The sequence below is a fragment of the Aristolochia californica genome, unplaced genomic scaffold (assembly GCF_029961685.1).
Source record: "Aristolochia californica isolate CCGP_79_NKW_82.1479 unplaced genomic scaffold, dmAriCali1.0.hap1 SCAF_9, whole genome shotgun sequence".
NCBI classification, from domain to species: Eukaryota; Viridiplantae; Streptophyta; class Magnoliopsida; order Piperales; family Aristolochiaceae; genus Aristolochia; species Aristolochia californica.
In genome coordinates this window covers 20685702-20703305 of record NW_027182290.1, presented here as the reverse complement: position 1 = coordinate 20703305, position 17604 = coordinate 20685702, and positions in this window count along the sequence as shown.

The following is a 17604-nucleotide window of genomic DNA, read 5'->3' as shown; positions in this document are numbered from 1 at the left end:
GACTTATGTGTTGGGATTCAATACTCAGTTAAAATTCCCCCGCCTCCCCCTTTTCCCCACGATAGCAAAACCCGATATTAAAAAACTAAAATGAGTTTTCAATCCCTAAAAATTATAGACACTTTTTGGAAATAACTCTCTTTAAATTTGAGCATTGTGCATTTCCATTTTAGAAGTATACTTTTTTCTTAAATCAAAACTTGAGTTTTCACTTTTCCCTTCATCTCGTAGACAAAAAGGAGATGAAAGGCAAATAGATGACAACGAAATGAAAATTTTAGAGTTTGTGTATACAAAAAATTTATAGCAATAACAAATGTAAGTAAAGAAAATTTATTCACACACCACAAATGAACACAAAAGTTTTGTTATCCAAGTTTAGGAAATTCCACTACTTCAAGAACCCCAATAGCTTGGAATTTGATAAGGAAGATTTTTCTACACATGCTTTAAAAAAGGATATGCATGCTTGAAACATGTTAAAGATGCAAATGACCTATGGATCCAAACCTTTTAACGAGAATAAGAAACCGCTCATTAAATTCTCAAGTGAACGTGCGATGGGATATTTACGTGAGTCAAACAAGCCATTATTTTGCCCATTTATAAAAAGCTGACTTAACGATCATTGATGATTATAAATTGATTTATCATGCATAACAGGCTATAATTTTGTAAGGAATGACTTATTGGTTGGGAAATATCCCTAAAAAAGGAGTTTAATATCCCTAGAAATTACAGACACTTTTTGGAAATATCTCTCTCTAAATTTGTGCATTGTGCATTTCCATTTTAGATGTATTCGTTTTTTCTTAAATCAAAACTTGAGTTTTCACTTTTCCCTTCTTCTCATAGACAAAAAAGAGATGAAAGGCAAATAGATGACAACGAAATGAAAATTTTAGAGTTTGTGTATGGAAAAAATTTAAAGCAATAACAAATGTGAGTAAATAAAATTTATTCACAGACCACAGTTGAACACAAAAGTTTTGTTATCCAAGTTTGGGAAATTCAACTAGTTCAACAATCCCAATAGCTTGGAATTTGATGAGAAAGAGATTTTTTACACATGCTTTTAAAAATGGATATGCATGCTTGAAACATGTTAAAGATAAAAATGACCTAGGGATCCAAACCTTTTAAAGATAATATCAAACCGCTCATTAAATTCTCAATTGAACGTGTGGCGGGATATTTACCCGAGTCAAACAAGTCATTATTTTGCCAATTTACAAAAAGCAGACCTAACGATCGGTGATAATTGTAAAGTAATTTATCATGCGTAACGGGCTATATTTTTGTAAGGAATTACTTATGGGTTGGGATTTAACACTATGTTAAAAGTCCCCCGCCTCCCCCTTTTCCGACGATTGCAAAACCTGATATATAAAAACTAAAATGAGTTTACAATCACTAAAAATTATAGACACTTTTTGGAAATATCACTCTCTAAAATTATGCATTGTGCATTTCAATTTTTTATATATACTTTTTTCTTAAATCAAAACTTGAGTTTTCACTTTTCCCTTCTTCTTGTAGACAAAAAAGAGATGAAGGCAAATAGATGACAACAAAATGAAAATTTTAGAGTTTGTGTATGGAAAAAATTTAATGCAATAAGAAATGTAAGTAAAGAAAATTTATTCACACACCACAAATGAACACAAAAGTTTTGTTATCCAAGTTTGGGAAATTCCACTAGTTCAACAAACCCAAGAGCTTCGAAAATTGGATAATCATGCTTGAAACATGTTAAAGATGCAAATGACCTATGGATCAGAAATTTTAAAGAGAATAACAAACCGCTCAGTAAATTCTCAAGTGAACGTGCAGCGGGATATTTACCCGAGTCAAATAAACCATTATTTTGCCCGTTTATAAAAAGCTAACCTAACGATCGTTGATGATTGGAAAGTGATTTATCATGCGTAATGGGCTATATTTTTGTAAGGATTGACTGATGGGTTGGCATTCAACACTCAGTTAAAATTCCCCCACCTCTCCCTTTTCCTGACGATTGCGAAACCTGTTATATAAAAACTAAAAAGAGTTTACAATCCCTAAAAATACAAACACTTTTTGGAAATATCTCTCTCCAAATTTGTGCATTGTGTATCTCCATTTTATATGTATAATTTTTTCTTAAAATCAAAACTTGAGTTTTCACTTTTCCCATCATCTCGTAGACAAAAAATAAAAATCAAAGGCAAATAGATGGCAACGAAATGAAAATTTTAGAGTTGGTGTATGGAAAAAATTTAAAGCAATAACAAATGTAAATAAATAAATTTATTCACACACCAAAAATGAACATAAAAGTTTTGTTATCCAAGTTTGGGAAAATCCACTAGTTCAACTACCCCAATAGCTTGGAATTTGTTAAGAAAGATTTTCCTACACATGCTTTAAAAAATGGATATGCATGCTTGAAACATGTTAAAGATGAAAATGACCTATGGATCCAAACCTTTTAAAGAGAATAAGAAACCGCTCAATAAATTCTCAAGTGAACGTGCGGCAGGATATTTATCCGAGTCAAACCAGCCATTATTTTGCACATTTACAAAAAGCTGACCTAACGATCATTGATGATTGTAAAGGGATTTATCATGCGTAACGGGCTATATTTTTTTAAGGAATGACTTATGGGTTGGGATTCAACACTCAGTTAAAATTCCCACGCCTCGCCCTTTTCCTCTCCATTGCAAAACCTGATTTTTAAAAAATAAAAAGACTTTCAATCCCCAAAAATTATAGACATATTTTGGAAATATCTCTCTCAAAATTTGTGCATTGTGCATTTCCATTTTAGATGTAAACTTTTTTCTGAAATCAAAACTTGAGTTTTCACTTTTCCCTTCATCTCGTAGACCAAAAAGTGATGAAAGGCAAATTGATGACAACAAAATGAAAATTTTAGAGTTTGTGCATGGAAAAAATTTAAAGCAATAAAAAATTTAAGTAATTAAATTTTTTTCACACACCACAAATGAACACAAAATTTTTGTTAACCAAGTTTGGGAAATTCCACTAGTTCAACAACCCCAATAGCTTGGAATTTGATAAGAAAGAGATTTTTCTACACATGCTTTAAAAAATTGATATGCATGCTTGAAACATGTTAAAGATGCAAATGACCTATGGATCCAAACTTTTTAAGGATAATAAAAAAACTCTCATTAAATTCTCAAGTGAACGTGCGGTGGGATATTTACCCGAGTCAAACAAGCCATTATTTTTCCCATTTACAAAAAGCTGACCTAACGATCATTGATGATTGTAAAGTGATTTATCATGCGTAACGGGCTATATTTTTGGAAGGAATTACTTATGAGTTGGGATTCAACACTCAGTTAAAATTCCCCTACCTCCCCCTTTTCCGGACGATTGCAAAACTTGATTTATGAAAACTAAAAAAGTGTTTACAATCCCTAAAAATTATAGACAATTTTTTGAAATATCACTCTCTAAATTTGTGCATTGTGCATTTGCATTTTAGATCTATACTTTTTTCTTAAATCAAAACTTGAGTTTCACCTTTTCACTTCATCTTGTAGACAAAAAAAGAGATGAAAGGCAAAGAGATGACAACAAAATGAAAATTTTAGAGTTTATGTATGGAAAAAATTTAAAGCAATAACAAATTTAAGTAAAGAAAATTTATTCACACACCACAAATAAACACAAAAGTTTTGTTATCCAAGTTTGGGAAATGCCACTAGTTCAACAACCCCAATAGCTTGGAATATTATAAGAAAGAGATTTTTCTACACATGCTCTAAAAATATGGATGTGCATACTTGAAACATGTTAAAGATGCAAATGACCTATCGATCCAAACCTTTTAAAGAGAATAACAAACCGCTCATTAAATTCTCAAGTGAACGGCGGTGGGATAATTACCCAACTCAAACAAGCCATTATTTTGCCCATTTGCAAAAATCTGACCTAACGATCATTGATGAGTTTAAAGTGATTTATCATACGTAACGGGCTATATTTTTTTAAAGAATGACTCATGGGTTGGGATTCAACACTCAGTTAAAATTCCCCCACCTCCCCCTTTACTTTACGATTGCAAAACCTGATACATAAAAACTAAAAGCAGTTTATTATCCCTAAAAATTACAGACACTCTTTGGAAATATATCTCTCTAAATTTTAGCATTGGCATTTCCATTTTAGATGTGTACTTTTTTCTCAAATCAAAACTTGAGTTTTCAATTTTCCCTTTATCTCGTAGACAAAAAAGAGATAGAAGGCAACTAGAGGACAACGAAATGAAAATTTTAGAGTTTGTGCATGGAAAAAATTTAAACAATTAACAAACGTAAGTAAAAAAAATTTATTCACACTCCACAAACGAACACAAAAGTTTTGTTATCCAAGTTTGGGAAATTCCACTAGTTCAACAACCCCAATAGCTTGGAATTTGATAAGAAAGAGATTTTTCTACACTTGCTTCAAAAAATGGATATGCATACTTAAAACATGTTAATGATGCAAATGACATATGGATCCAAACCTTTTATAGAGAATAATAAACAGCTCATTAAATTCTCAAGTGAACGTGCCGTGGGATATTCACCCGAGTCAAACAAGCCATTATTTTACCCTTTTACAAATAGCTGACCTAACGATCATTGATGATTGTAAAGTGATTTATCAAGCCTAATAAGCTATATTTTTTTAAGGAATGACTTATTGGCTGGGAAATATCCCTAAAAAAGGAGTTTAATATCCCTAAAAATTACAAACACTTTTTGGAAATATCTCTCTCTAAATTTTTTCATTGTGCATTTCCATTTTAGATGTATTCTTTTTTCTTAAATCAAAACTTGAGTTTTCACTTTTCCCTTCTTCTCGTAGACAAAAAAGAGATGAAAGGCAAATAGATGACAACGAAATGAAAATTGTAGAGTTTGTGTATGGAAAAAATTTAAAGCAATAACAAATGTGAGTAAATAAAATTTATTCATAGACCACAATTGAACACAAAAGTTTTTTTATCCAAGTTTTGGAAATTCAACTAGTTCAACAATCCCAATAGCTTGGAATTTGATAAGAAAGAGATTTTTTACACATGCTTTTAAAAATAGATATGCATGCTTGAAACATGTTCAAGATAAAAATGACCTAGGGATCCAAATATTTTAATGATAATATCAAACCGCTCATTAAATTCTCAATTGAACGTGTGGCGGGATATTTACCCGAGTCAAACAAGCCATTATTTTGCCAATTTACAAAAAGCAGACCTAACGATCGTTGATAATTGTAAACTGATTTATCATACGTAACGGGCTATATTTTTGTAAGGAATTACTTATGGGTTGGGATTTAACACTATGTTAAAATTCCCCCGCCTCCCCCTTTTCTGACGATTGCAAAACCTGATATATAAAAACCAAAAAGAGTTTACAATCACCAAAATTATAGACATATTTTGGAAATATCTCTCTCAAAATTTGTGCATTGTGCATTTCCATTTTAGATGTAAACTTTTTTCTTAAATCAAAACTTGATTTTTCACTTTTCCCTTCATCTCGTAGACCAAAAAGAGATGAAAGGCAAATTGATGACAACGAAATGAAAATTTTAGAGTTTGTGCATGAAAAAAATTTAAAGCAATAAAAAATGTAAGTAAATAAAATTTATTCACACACTACAAATGAACACAAAAGTTTTGTTATCCAAGTTTGGGAATTTCCACTTGTTCAACAACCCCAATAGCTTGGCATTTGATAGGAAAGAGATTTTTCTACACATGCTTTAAAAAATGGATATGCATGTTTGAAACATGTTAAAGATGCAAATGACCTATGGATCCAAACTTTTTAAAGAGAATAACAAACTGCTTATTAAATTCTCAAGTGAACGTCCGATGGGATATTTACCCGAGTCAAACAAGCCATTATTTTTCCCATTTACAAAAAGGTGACCTAACAATCATTGATGATTGTAAAGTGATTTATCATGTGTAACGGGCTATATTTTTGGAAGGAATCACTTATGAGTTGGGATTCAACACTCAGTTAAAATTCCCCTACCTCCCCCTTTTCCCGACGATTGCAAAACCTGATTAATGAAAACTTAAAAAGTGTTTACAATTCCTAAAAATTACAGACAATTTTTTGAAATATCACTCTCTAAATTTGTGTGTTGTGCATTTGCATTTTAGATCCATACTTTTTTCTTAAATCAAAACTTGAGTTTCACCTTTTCACTTCATCTCGTAGACAAAAAAAGAGATGAAAGGCAAAGAGATGTCAACGAAATGAAAATTTTAGATTTTATGTATTGAAAAAATTTAAAGAAATAAAAAATTTTAAGTAAAGAAATTTTTTTCACACACCACAAAAGAACACAAAATTTTTGTTATCAAGTTTGGGAAATTCCACTAGTTCAACAACCAATAGCTTGGAATTTGATAAGAAAGAGACTTTTCTACACATGCTTTAAAAAATGGATATGCATGCTTGAAACATGGTAAAGATGAAAATGACCTTTGGATCCAAATCTTTTAAAGAGAATAACAAACCGCTCATTAAATTCTCAGGTAAATGTTAGCGAGATATTTACCCGAGTCAAACAAGTCATTATTTTTCCCATTTACAAAAAGCTTACCTAACGATCATTGATGATTGTAAAGTAATTTATCATGCGTAACGGGCTATATTTTTCTAAGGAATGACTTATGGGTTGGGATTCAACACTCAGTTAAAATTCCCCTGCCTCCCACTTTTCCAGACGATTGTAAAACTTGATATAAAAACTAAAAAGAGTTTACAATAATTAAAAATTAGAGAAACGTTTTGGAAATATATCTGTCATAATTTGTGCATTGTGCATTTCCATTGTAAAACCTGATATATAAAAACTAAAAAGAGTTTACAATTCGTAATAATTACGGACAGTTTTTGGAAATTTGTCTCTCTAAATTTGTGCATTGTCCATTTCCATTTTACATGTATACTTATTTCTTAAATCAAAACTTTAGTTTTCACTTTTCCCTTCATCTCGTAGAAAAAAAATAGAGACGATAGGCAAATAGATGACAACGAAATGAAAATTTTAGAGTTTGTGTATGGAAAAAATTTAAAGCAATAACATATGCAAGTAAAGAAAATTTATTCACACACCACAAATGAACACAAAAGTTTTGTTATCCATGTTTGGGAAATTACACTAGTTCAACAACCCCAATAGCTTGGAATTTGATAGGAAAGAGATTTTACTACACATGCTTTAAAAAATGGATATGCATGCTTGAAACATGTTAAAGATGCAAATGACCTATGGATCCAAACCTTTTAAAGAGAATAACAAACCGCTCATTAAATTCTCAAGTGAATGTGTGGTTGGATAATTTACACGAGTCAAACAAACCTTTATTTTGCCCATTTACAAAACGCTGACCTAACGATCATTGATGATTGTAAAGTGATTCATCTTGCATAACGGGCTAAATTTTTGTAAGGAATGACTTATGGGCTGGGATTCAACACTCAGTTAAAATTCCCCCGCCTCCCCCTTTTCCCGACGATTGCAAGACCTGATATTTAAAAACTAAAAACAGTTTACAATCCCTAAAAATTACAGAATTTTTTTTGGAAATATCTCTCGCTAAATTTATGCATTCTGCATTTCCGTTTTAGATGTATACTTTTTTCTTAAATCAAAACTTGAGTTTTCACTTTTCCCTTCTTCTCGTAGATAAAAAAAGAGATGAAAGGCAAATAGATGACAACGAAACAAAAATTTTAGAGTTTGTGTATGGAAAAAATTTAAAGCAATAACAAATGTAACTAAAGAAAATGTATTCACACAGCAAATGAACACAAAAGTTTTGTTATCAATGTTTGGGAAAATCCACTAGTTCAACAACCCCAAAAGCTTGGTATTTGATAAGAAAGAGATTTTTCTACACATGCTTTAAAAAATGGATATGCATGCTTGAAACATGTTAAAGATGCAAATGACCTATCGATCCAAACCTTTAAAAGAGAATAACAAACCGCTCATTAAATTTTCAAGTGAACGTGCGGTGGGATATTTACCCGAGTCAAACAAGCCATTATTTTGCCCATTTACAAAAAGCTGACCTAACGATCATTGATCATTGTAAAGTGACTTATCATGCATAACAGGCTATATTTTTTTTAAGGAATGACTTATGGGTTTGGATTCAACACTCAGTTAAAATTCCCCCGCCTCCCCCTTTTCCCGACGATTGCAAAACCTGATATGTAAAAACTTAAAAGTGTTTACAATCCCTAAAAATTATGGACACTTTTTGGAAATATCTCTCTAAATTTGTGCATTGTGCATTTCCATTTTAGATGTATACTTTTTTCTAAATTCATAACTTGAGTTTTCACTTTTCCCTTCATCTCGTAGATAAAAAAAGAGATGAAAGACAAATAGATGACAACGAAATAAAAATTTTAGAGTTTGTGTATGGAAAAATTTAAAGCAATAACAAATGTATGTATAGAAATTTTTTTCACATACCACAAATGAACACTAAAGTTTTGTTATCCAGGTTTGGGAAATTCCTCTAGTTCGACAACCCCTATAGCTTGGAATTTGGTAAGATAGAGATTTGTCTACACATGCTTTAAAAAAAGGATATGCATGCTTGAAACATGTTAAAGATGCAAATGACCAATGGATCCAAACCTTTTAAAGAGAATAACAAACCGCTAATTAAATTCTCCCGTAAACGTACGGTGGGATAATTTACACGAGTGAAACAAACCAATATTTTGCCCATTTACAAAAAGCCGACCTAACGATTATTGATGATTGTAAAGTGATTTATCATGCATAACAGGCTATATTTTTGTAATGAATGACTTATAGGTTGAGATTCAACACTCAGTTAAAATTCCCCCGCGTCCCATTTTCCCGATGATTGGAAAACCTGATATATAAATACTAAAAAGAGTTTACAATCCCTTAAATTTAAAGACACTTATTCGAAATATCTCTCTCTAAATATGTGCATTATGCATTTCCATTTTAGATGTGTACTTTTTTCTTAAATGAAAACTTGTGTTTTCACTTTTCCCTTCATCTCGTAGAAAAAAAAAGAGATAAAAGGCAAATAGATGACAACGAAATGAAAATTTTAGAGTTTGTGTATGGAAAAAATTTAAAGCAATAAAAAATGTAGGTAAAGAAAATTTATTCACACACCACAAATGACGAAAAAAAATTTGTTATCCAAGTTTGGGAAATTCCACTAGTTCAACAACACCAATAGCTTGGAATTTGATAAGAAAAAGATTTTTCTACACATGCTTTAAAAAATGGATATGCATGCTTGATACATGTTAAATATGAAAATGACCTATGGATCCAAACCTTTTAAAGGGAATAACAAAACGCTCATTAAATTCTCAAGTGAACTTGCGGCGGGATATTTACTCAAGTCAAACAAGCCATTATTTTACCCATTTACAAAAAGCTGACCTAACTATCATTGATGATTGTAATGTGATTTATCATGCATAACGGGCTATATTTTTGTAAGGAATGACTAATGGGTTGGATTCTACACTCAGTTAAAATTCTCCCGCTACCCCTTTTCCCGACAATTGCAAAATCTGATATATAAAAACTAAAAAGAGTTTACAATCCCTAAAAATTACTGAAACAATTTTCAAATATCACTATCTAAATTTGTGCATTGTGCATTTCCATATTAGATGTATATTTTTTTCTTAAATCAAAACTTGAGTTTTCATTTTTCCCATCATCTCGTAGACAAAACAAGAGATGAAAGGCAAATAGTTGACAACGAAATTAAAATTTTTGTGTTTGAGTATGGAAAATATTTAAAGCAATAAAAAATTTTAGTAAAGAAAATTTATTCACTCACCACATATGAACACAAAAGTTTTGTTATCCAACTTTGGGAAATTCAACTAGTTTAACAACCCCAATAGCTTTACATTTGATAAGAAAGAGATTTTTTTACACATCTCTAAAAAATGGATATACATGCTTGAAACATGTTAACGATGTCAATGAAATGTGGATCCAATCATTTTAAAGAGAATAACAAACCCCTCAATAAATTCTCAAGTGAATGTGCGGTGGGATATTTACGTGAGTCAAACAAGCCTTTATTTTGCCCTTTTACAAAATGCTGACCTAACCATCATTGATGATTGTAAAGTGATTTACCATGCGTAATGAGATATACTTTGTAAGCAATATCTTATGGGTTGGGATTCAACACTTAGTTAAAATTCCCCTGCCTCCCCCTTTTCCCGATGATTGCAAAACCTGATATATAAAAACTAAAAAGAGTTTACAATCCCTAAAAATGACAGACATATTTTGAAAATATCTCTCTAAATTTATGCATTGTGCATTTCCATTTTAGATGTATAGTTTTTTCTTAAATCAATACTTGAGTTTTCACTTTTCCCTTCATCTCTTAGACTAAAAAAGAGATGAAAGCCAAATAGATGACAACGAAATGAAAATTTTAGAGTTTGTGTATGGAAAAATTTAAAGCAAAAAAAATGTAAGTAAATAAAATTTATTCACACATCACAAATGAACAAAAAAGTTTTGTTATACTAGTTTGGGAAATTCCACTACTTCAACAACCCCAATTGCTTGGAATTTGATAAGAAAGAGATTTTTCTACACATTCTTTAAAAGATGGATATGCATGCTTGAAACATGTTAAAGATGAAAATGACCTATGGATCCAAACCATTTAAAGATAATAACAAACCGCTCATTAAATTCTCAAGTGAACGTGCGGTGGGATATTTACCCGAGTCAAACTAGCCATTATTTTGTCCATTTACAAAAAGCTGACCTAAGGATCATTGATGATTGTAAAGTGATTTATCATGCGTAAGGAGCTTTATTTTTTTAAGAAATGATTTATCGGTTGGGATTCAACACTCTGTTAAAATTCCCCCGCCTGCCCCTTATCCCAATGATTGGAAAACCTGATATATAAAAACTACAAAGAGTTTACAATCCCTAAAAATTACAGACTCTTTTTGAAAATATCTCTCTCTAAATTTGTAAATTGTGCATTTCCATTTTAGATGTATATTTTTTTCTTAATTCAAAACTTGAGTTTTCACTTTTCCTTTCATCTCGTAGACAAAAAAAGAGATGAAAGGCAAATAGATGACAACGAAATGAAAATTTTAGAGTTTGTGTATGGAAAAAATTTAAAGCAATAACAGATGTAAGTAAAGAAAATTTATTCACACACCACAAATGAACACAAATGTTTTGTTATCCAAGTTTGGGAAATTCCACTAGTTGAATAACACCAATTGCTTGGAATTTTATAAGAAAGAGATATTTTTTACACATGCTTTAAAAAATGGATATGCATACTTGAAACAAGTTAAAGATGCAAATGACCTATGGATGCAAACCTTTTAAAGAGAATAACAAACCTCATATTAAATTTGAACGTGCGGTGGGATAATTTACCCGAGTCAAACAAGCCATTATTTTGCCCATTTACTCAAAGCTGACCTAACGATCATTGATGATTGTAAAGTGATTCATCATGTGTAACGAGATATATTTTTGTAAGGAATGACTCAGAGGGTTGGATTCAACACTCAGTTAAAATTCCCCCCCCCCCCCCCCCCCCCCCCCTCCCCCCTTTCCCCGACGATTGCAAAACCTGATATATAAAAACTAAAAAGATTTTAAAACACTCAGTTAAAACTCCCCCACCACCCCCATTTCCATTTTAGATGTATACTTTTTCTTAAATCAAAACTTGTGTTTTCACTTTTCCCTTCATCTCGAAGACAAAAAAGATAGATGAAAGGCAAATAGATGACAACGAAATGAAAATTATAGAGTTTGTGTATGGAAAAAATTTTAGAGTTGGTGTATGGAAAAATTTAAAGTAATAACAAATTTAAGAAAATAATATTTATTCACATACCACAAATGAACAAAAAAAATTTGTAATCCAAGTTTGGGAAATTCCACCAGTTCAACAACCCCAATAGCTTGGAATTTGACAAGACAGAGATTTTTCTACACATACTTTCAAAAATGGATATGCATGCTTGAAACATGTTAAATATGCAAATGACCAATGGATCAAAACCTTTAAAAGAGAATAACAAACAACTCATTAAATTCCTAAGTGAACGTGCTGTGGGATAATTTACCCGAGTCAAACAAACCATTATTTTGCCCTTTCACAAAAAGCTGACCTAACGATCATTGATGATTGTAAAGTGATTCATCTTGCATAACGGGCTAAATATTTAAAAGGAATGACTTATGGGTTGGGATTCAACACCTAGTTAAAAATCCCCAACCTTCCCCTTTTCCAGACGATTGCAAAACCTGATATATAAAGACTAAAAAGAGTTTACAATCCCTAAAAATTACAGACACTTTTTAGAAATATCTCTCTCTAAATTTGTGCATTGTGCATTTCCATTTTAGATGTATACTTTTTTCTTAAATAAAAACTTGAGTTTTCACTTTTCCCTTCTTCTCGTGGACAAAAAATAGAGACGATAGGCAAATAGATGACAACGAAATGAAAATTTTAGAGTTTGTGTATGGAAAAAATTTAAAGCAATAACAAATGTAAGTAAAGAAAATTTATTCACACACCACAAATGAACACAAAAGTTTTGTTATCAAAGTTTGGGAAATTCCACTAGTTGAATAACACCAATTGCTTGGAATTTTATAAGAAAGAGATTTTTTTACACTTGCTTTAAAAAATGGATATGCATTCTTGAAACAAGTTAAAGATGCAAATGACCTATGGATTCAAACCTTTAAAGAGAATAACAAACCTCACATTAAATTTTCAAGTGAACGTGCGGTGGGATAATTTACCAGAGTCAAACAAGCAAATATTTTGCCCCTTTACAAAAAGCTGACCTAAGGATCATTGATGATTGTAAAGTGATTTATCATGCGTAACGGGCTATATTTTTGTAATGAATGACTTGTGGGTTGGGATTCGAGACTCAGTTAAAATTCCCCGCCTCCCCCTTTTCCCGACAATTGGTAAACCTGATATATAAAAACTAAAAAGAGTTTACAATCCCTAAAAATTACTGACACATTTTGGAAATATCTCTCTAAATTCGTGAATTGTGCATTTTCGTTTTAGATGTATACATTTTTCTTAAATCAAAACTTGAGTTTTGATTATTCCCTTCATCTCGTAGACAAAAAAAGAGATGAAAAGCAAATAGATGACAACGAAATGGAAATTTTAGATTTTATGTATGGAAAGATTTAAAGCAATAAAAAATGTAAGTAAAGAAAATTTATTTACACACCACAAATGAACACAAAAGTTTTGTAAATTAAGTTTGGGAAATTCCACTAGTTCAACAACCCCAATAGCTTGCAATTTGAAAAGAAAGAAATTTTTCTACACATGGTTTAAAAAAGGGATATGCATGCTTGAAACATGTTCAAGATGCAAATGACCAATGACTCCAAACCTTTTAAAAAGAATAACGAACCATTCATTAAATTCTCAAGTGAACGTGCAGTGGGATATTTACCCAAGTTAAAGAAGCCATTATTTTGCCCACTAACAAAAAGCTGACCTGACGATCATCGATGATTGTAAAGTGATTTATCATGCGTAACGAGCAATATTTTTGTAAGGAATGACTTATGGGCTGGGATTCAACACTCAGTTAAAATTCCCCTACCTCCCCCCTTTTCCCGACTATTGCAAAACCAGATATATAAAAACTAAAAAGAGTTTAAAATCCATAAAAATTGTAGACACTTTTGTGAAATATCACTCTCTAAATTTTTGCATTGTGCATTTCCATTTTAGATCTAAACTTTTTTATTAAATAGAAACTTGAGTTTTCACTTTTCCCTTCATCTCGTAGACAATAAAAGAGAGGAAAGACAAATAGAGGACAATGAAATGAAAATTTTAGAGTTTGTGTATAGAAAAAATTTAAAGCTGTAACAAATGTAAGTAAAGAAAATTTATTCACACACCACAAATGAACACAAAAGTTTTCTTATCCAAGTTTTGGAAATTCCGCTAGTTCAACAACCCAAATAGCTTGGATTTTGATAAGAAAGAGATTCTTCTTCACTTGCTTTAAAAAACTGATATGCATGCTTGAAAGATGTTAAAGATGCAAAATGACCTATGGATCCAAACCTTTTAAAGAGAATAAAACACCGCTCATGAAATTCTCAAGTGAACGTGCGGTGGGATAATTTACTTTAGTCAAACAAGCCATTATTTTGCCCATTTACAAAAAGCTGACCTAACGATCATTGATGATTGTAAAGTGATTTATCATGCGTAACGGGCTTTATTTTTGTAAGGAATGACTTATGGGTTGGGATTCAACACTCAGTTTAAATTCCCCCGCCTCCCCAATTTCCCGACGATTGCAAAGCCTGATATATAAATACTAAAAAGAGTTTACAATCCCATAAAATTACAGACACTTTTTCGAAATATCTCTCTCTAAATTTGTACATTGTGCATTTCCATTTTAGATGTATTTTTTTTTCTTAAATCAAAACTTTGAGTTTTCACTTTTCACTTCATCTCGTAGACAAAAACGAGATGTAAGGCAAATAGATGACAACGAAATGAAAATTTTAAATTTTGTGTATGGAAAATTTTTTAACCAATAACAAATATAAGTAAATAAAATTTATCCAGACACCACAAATGAACACAAAAGTTTTGTTATCATAGTTTGGGAAATTCCACTAGTTCAACAACCCCAATAGCTCTGAATTTGATAAGAAAGATATTTTTCTACACATGCTTTAAAATATGGATATCCATGCTTCAAACATGTTAAAGATGCAAATGTCCGATGGATCCAAAATTTTTAAAGAAAATAACAAACCGCTCATTAAATTCTCAAGTGAACGTGCGGTGGGATATTTACCCGAGTCAAACAAGCCATTATTTTGCCCACTTATAAAAAGCTGACCTAACGATCATTGATGATTGTAAAGTGATTTATCATATGTAACAGGCTATATTTTTGTAAGGAATGACTTATGGGTTGGGATTCAACACTAAGTTAAAATACCCCCGCCTGCCCCTTTTCCCAACTATTGGAAAACCTGATATATAAAAACTAAAAAGAGTTTACAATCCCTAAAAATTACAAACTCTTTTTGAAAATATCTCTCTCTAAATTTGTATATTGTGCATTTCCATTTTAGATGTATACTTTTTTCTTAATTCAAAACTTGAGTTTTCACTTTTCCCTTCATCTCGTAGAAAAAAAAAAAGAGAAGAAAGGCAAATAGATGACAACGAAAAAAAAATTTAGAGTTTGTGTATGGAAAAAATTAAAGCAATAACAAATGTAAGTAAATAAAATTTATTCACACTGCATAAACGAACACAAAAGTTTTGTTGTCAAAGTTTGGGAAATTCGACTAGTTCGACAACATCTATAGCTTGGAATTTGATAAGAGATTTTTCAACACACTTTAAAAAATGGATATGCATGCTTGAAACATGTTAAAGATGCAAATGAACTATGGATCCAAAACTTTTAAAGGGAAGAACAAACCGCTCATTAAATTATCAAGTGAACGTGGGGTGGTATATTTACCCGAGTCAAACAAGCCATTATTTTGCCCATTCACAAAAGGCTGACCTAATGATTTTTGATGATTTTAAAGTGATTTATTATGCGTAACGGGCTATATTTTTGTAAGGAATGAATTATGGGAAGGGATTCAACACTCGGTTAAAATTCCCCCGCCTCCCCCTTTTCCCATCGATTGCATAACCAGATATTGGAATTCTAAAAAAAGTTTACAATCCCTATAAATTATAGACACTTTTTGGAAATATCTCTCTCTAAATTGTGCATTTTACACTTCCATTTTAGAAGTATACTTTTTTCTTAAATCAAAACTTGAGTTTTCACTTTTCCCTTCATCTCGTAGACAAAAAAGAGAAGTAAGGGAAATAGATGACAACGAAATGAAAATTTTAGATTTTGTGTACGGAAAAAATTTAAAGCAATGAAAAAATTACGTGAAGAAAATTAATTCACACACCACAAATGAACACAAAAGTTTTGTTATCCATGTTTGGGAAATTCCACTAGTTCAACAACCCCAATAGCTTGGAATTTCATAAGAAAGAGATTTTTCTACACATGCCTTAAAAAATGGATATGCATGCTTGAAACATGTTAAAGATGCAAATGAACTATGGATCCAAACCTTTTAAAGAGAATAACAGACCGCTCATTAAATTCGTAAGTGAACGTGTGGTGGGATATTTACCCGAGTCAAACAAGCCATTATTTTGCCCATTTACAAAAACCTAACCTACTGATCATTGATGATTGGCAAGTGATTTAACATGAGTAACGGGCTATATTTTTGTAAGGAATGACTTATGGGTTGGGATTCAACACTCAGTTAAAATTCCCCCGCCTCCTCCTTTTCCTGACAATTGCAAAACCTGATATATAAAAACTAAAAAGAGTTTACAATCTCTAAAAATTTTAGACACTTTTTGGAAATATCTCTCTCTAAATTTCTGCATTGTGTGCATTTCCATTTTAGATATATACTTTTTTCTTAAATCAAAACTTGAGTTTTCACTTTTCCCTTCTTCTCGTAGACAGAAAAGAGACGAAAGGCAAATTGATGACAAATAAATGCAAATTTTAGAGTTTGTGTATGGAAAAAATTTAAAGCAATAACAAATGGAAATAAAGAAAATTTATTCACACACCAAAAATGAACACAAAAGTTTTGTTATCCAAGTTTTGGAAATTCCAATAGTTCAACAACCCCAATAGCTTGGAATTTGAAAAGAAAGATATTTTCCTACACTTGCTTTAAAAAATGGATATGCATGGTTAAAACATGTAAAAGATGCAAATGACCTATGGATCCAAACCTTTTAAAGAGAATGACAAGAAACTCATTAAATTCTCAAGTGAACGTGCGGTAGGATAGTTACCCGAGTCAAACAAGCCATTATTTTTCCCATTTAAGAAAAGTCGACCTAACAATCATTGATGATGGTAAAGTGATTTATCACACGTTACCGCCTATATTTTTTAAAGGAATGACTTATGGGCTGGGATTCAACACTCAGTTAAAATTCCCCCGCCTCCCCCTTTTCCCAACGATTACAAAACCTGATATATAAAAACTAAAAAGATTTTACAATCCCTAAAAATTACAGACACTTTTCTGAAATATCTCTCTCTAAATTTGTGCATTGTGCATTTCCATTTTAGATATATACTTTTTTCTTAAAACAAAACTTGAGTTTTCACTTTTCCCTTCATCTCGTAGAAAAAAAAAATAGATGAAAGGCAAATAGATGACAATGAAATGAAAATTTTAGAGTTTGCGTTTGGAAAAAAATTAAAGCAATAAAAAATGAAAGTAAAGAAAATTTATTCGCACACCACTAATGAACTCAATTTTTTTTATCCAAGTTTGGGAAATTCCACTAGTTCAACAACCCCAATAGGTTGGAATTTGATAAGAAAGAGATTTTCCTACACATGCTTTAAAAAATGGATATGCGTGTTTGAAACATGTTAAAGATGAAAATGAACTATGGATCCA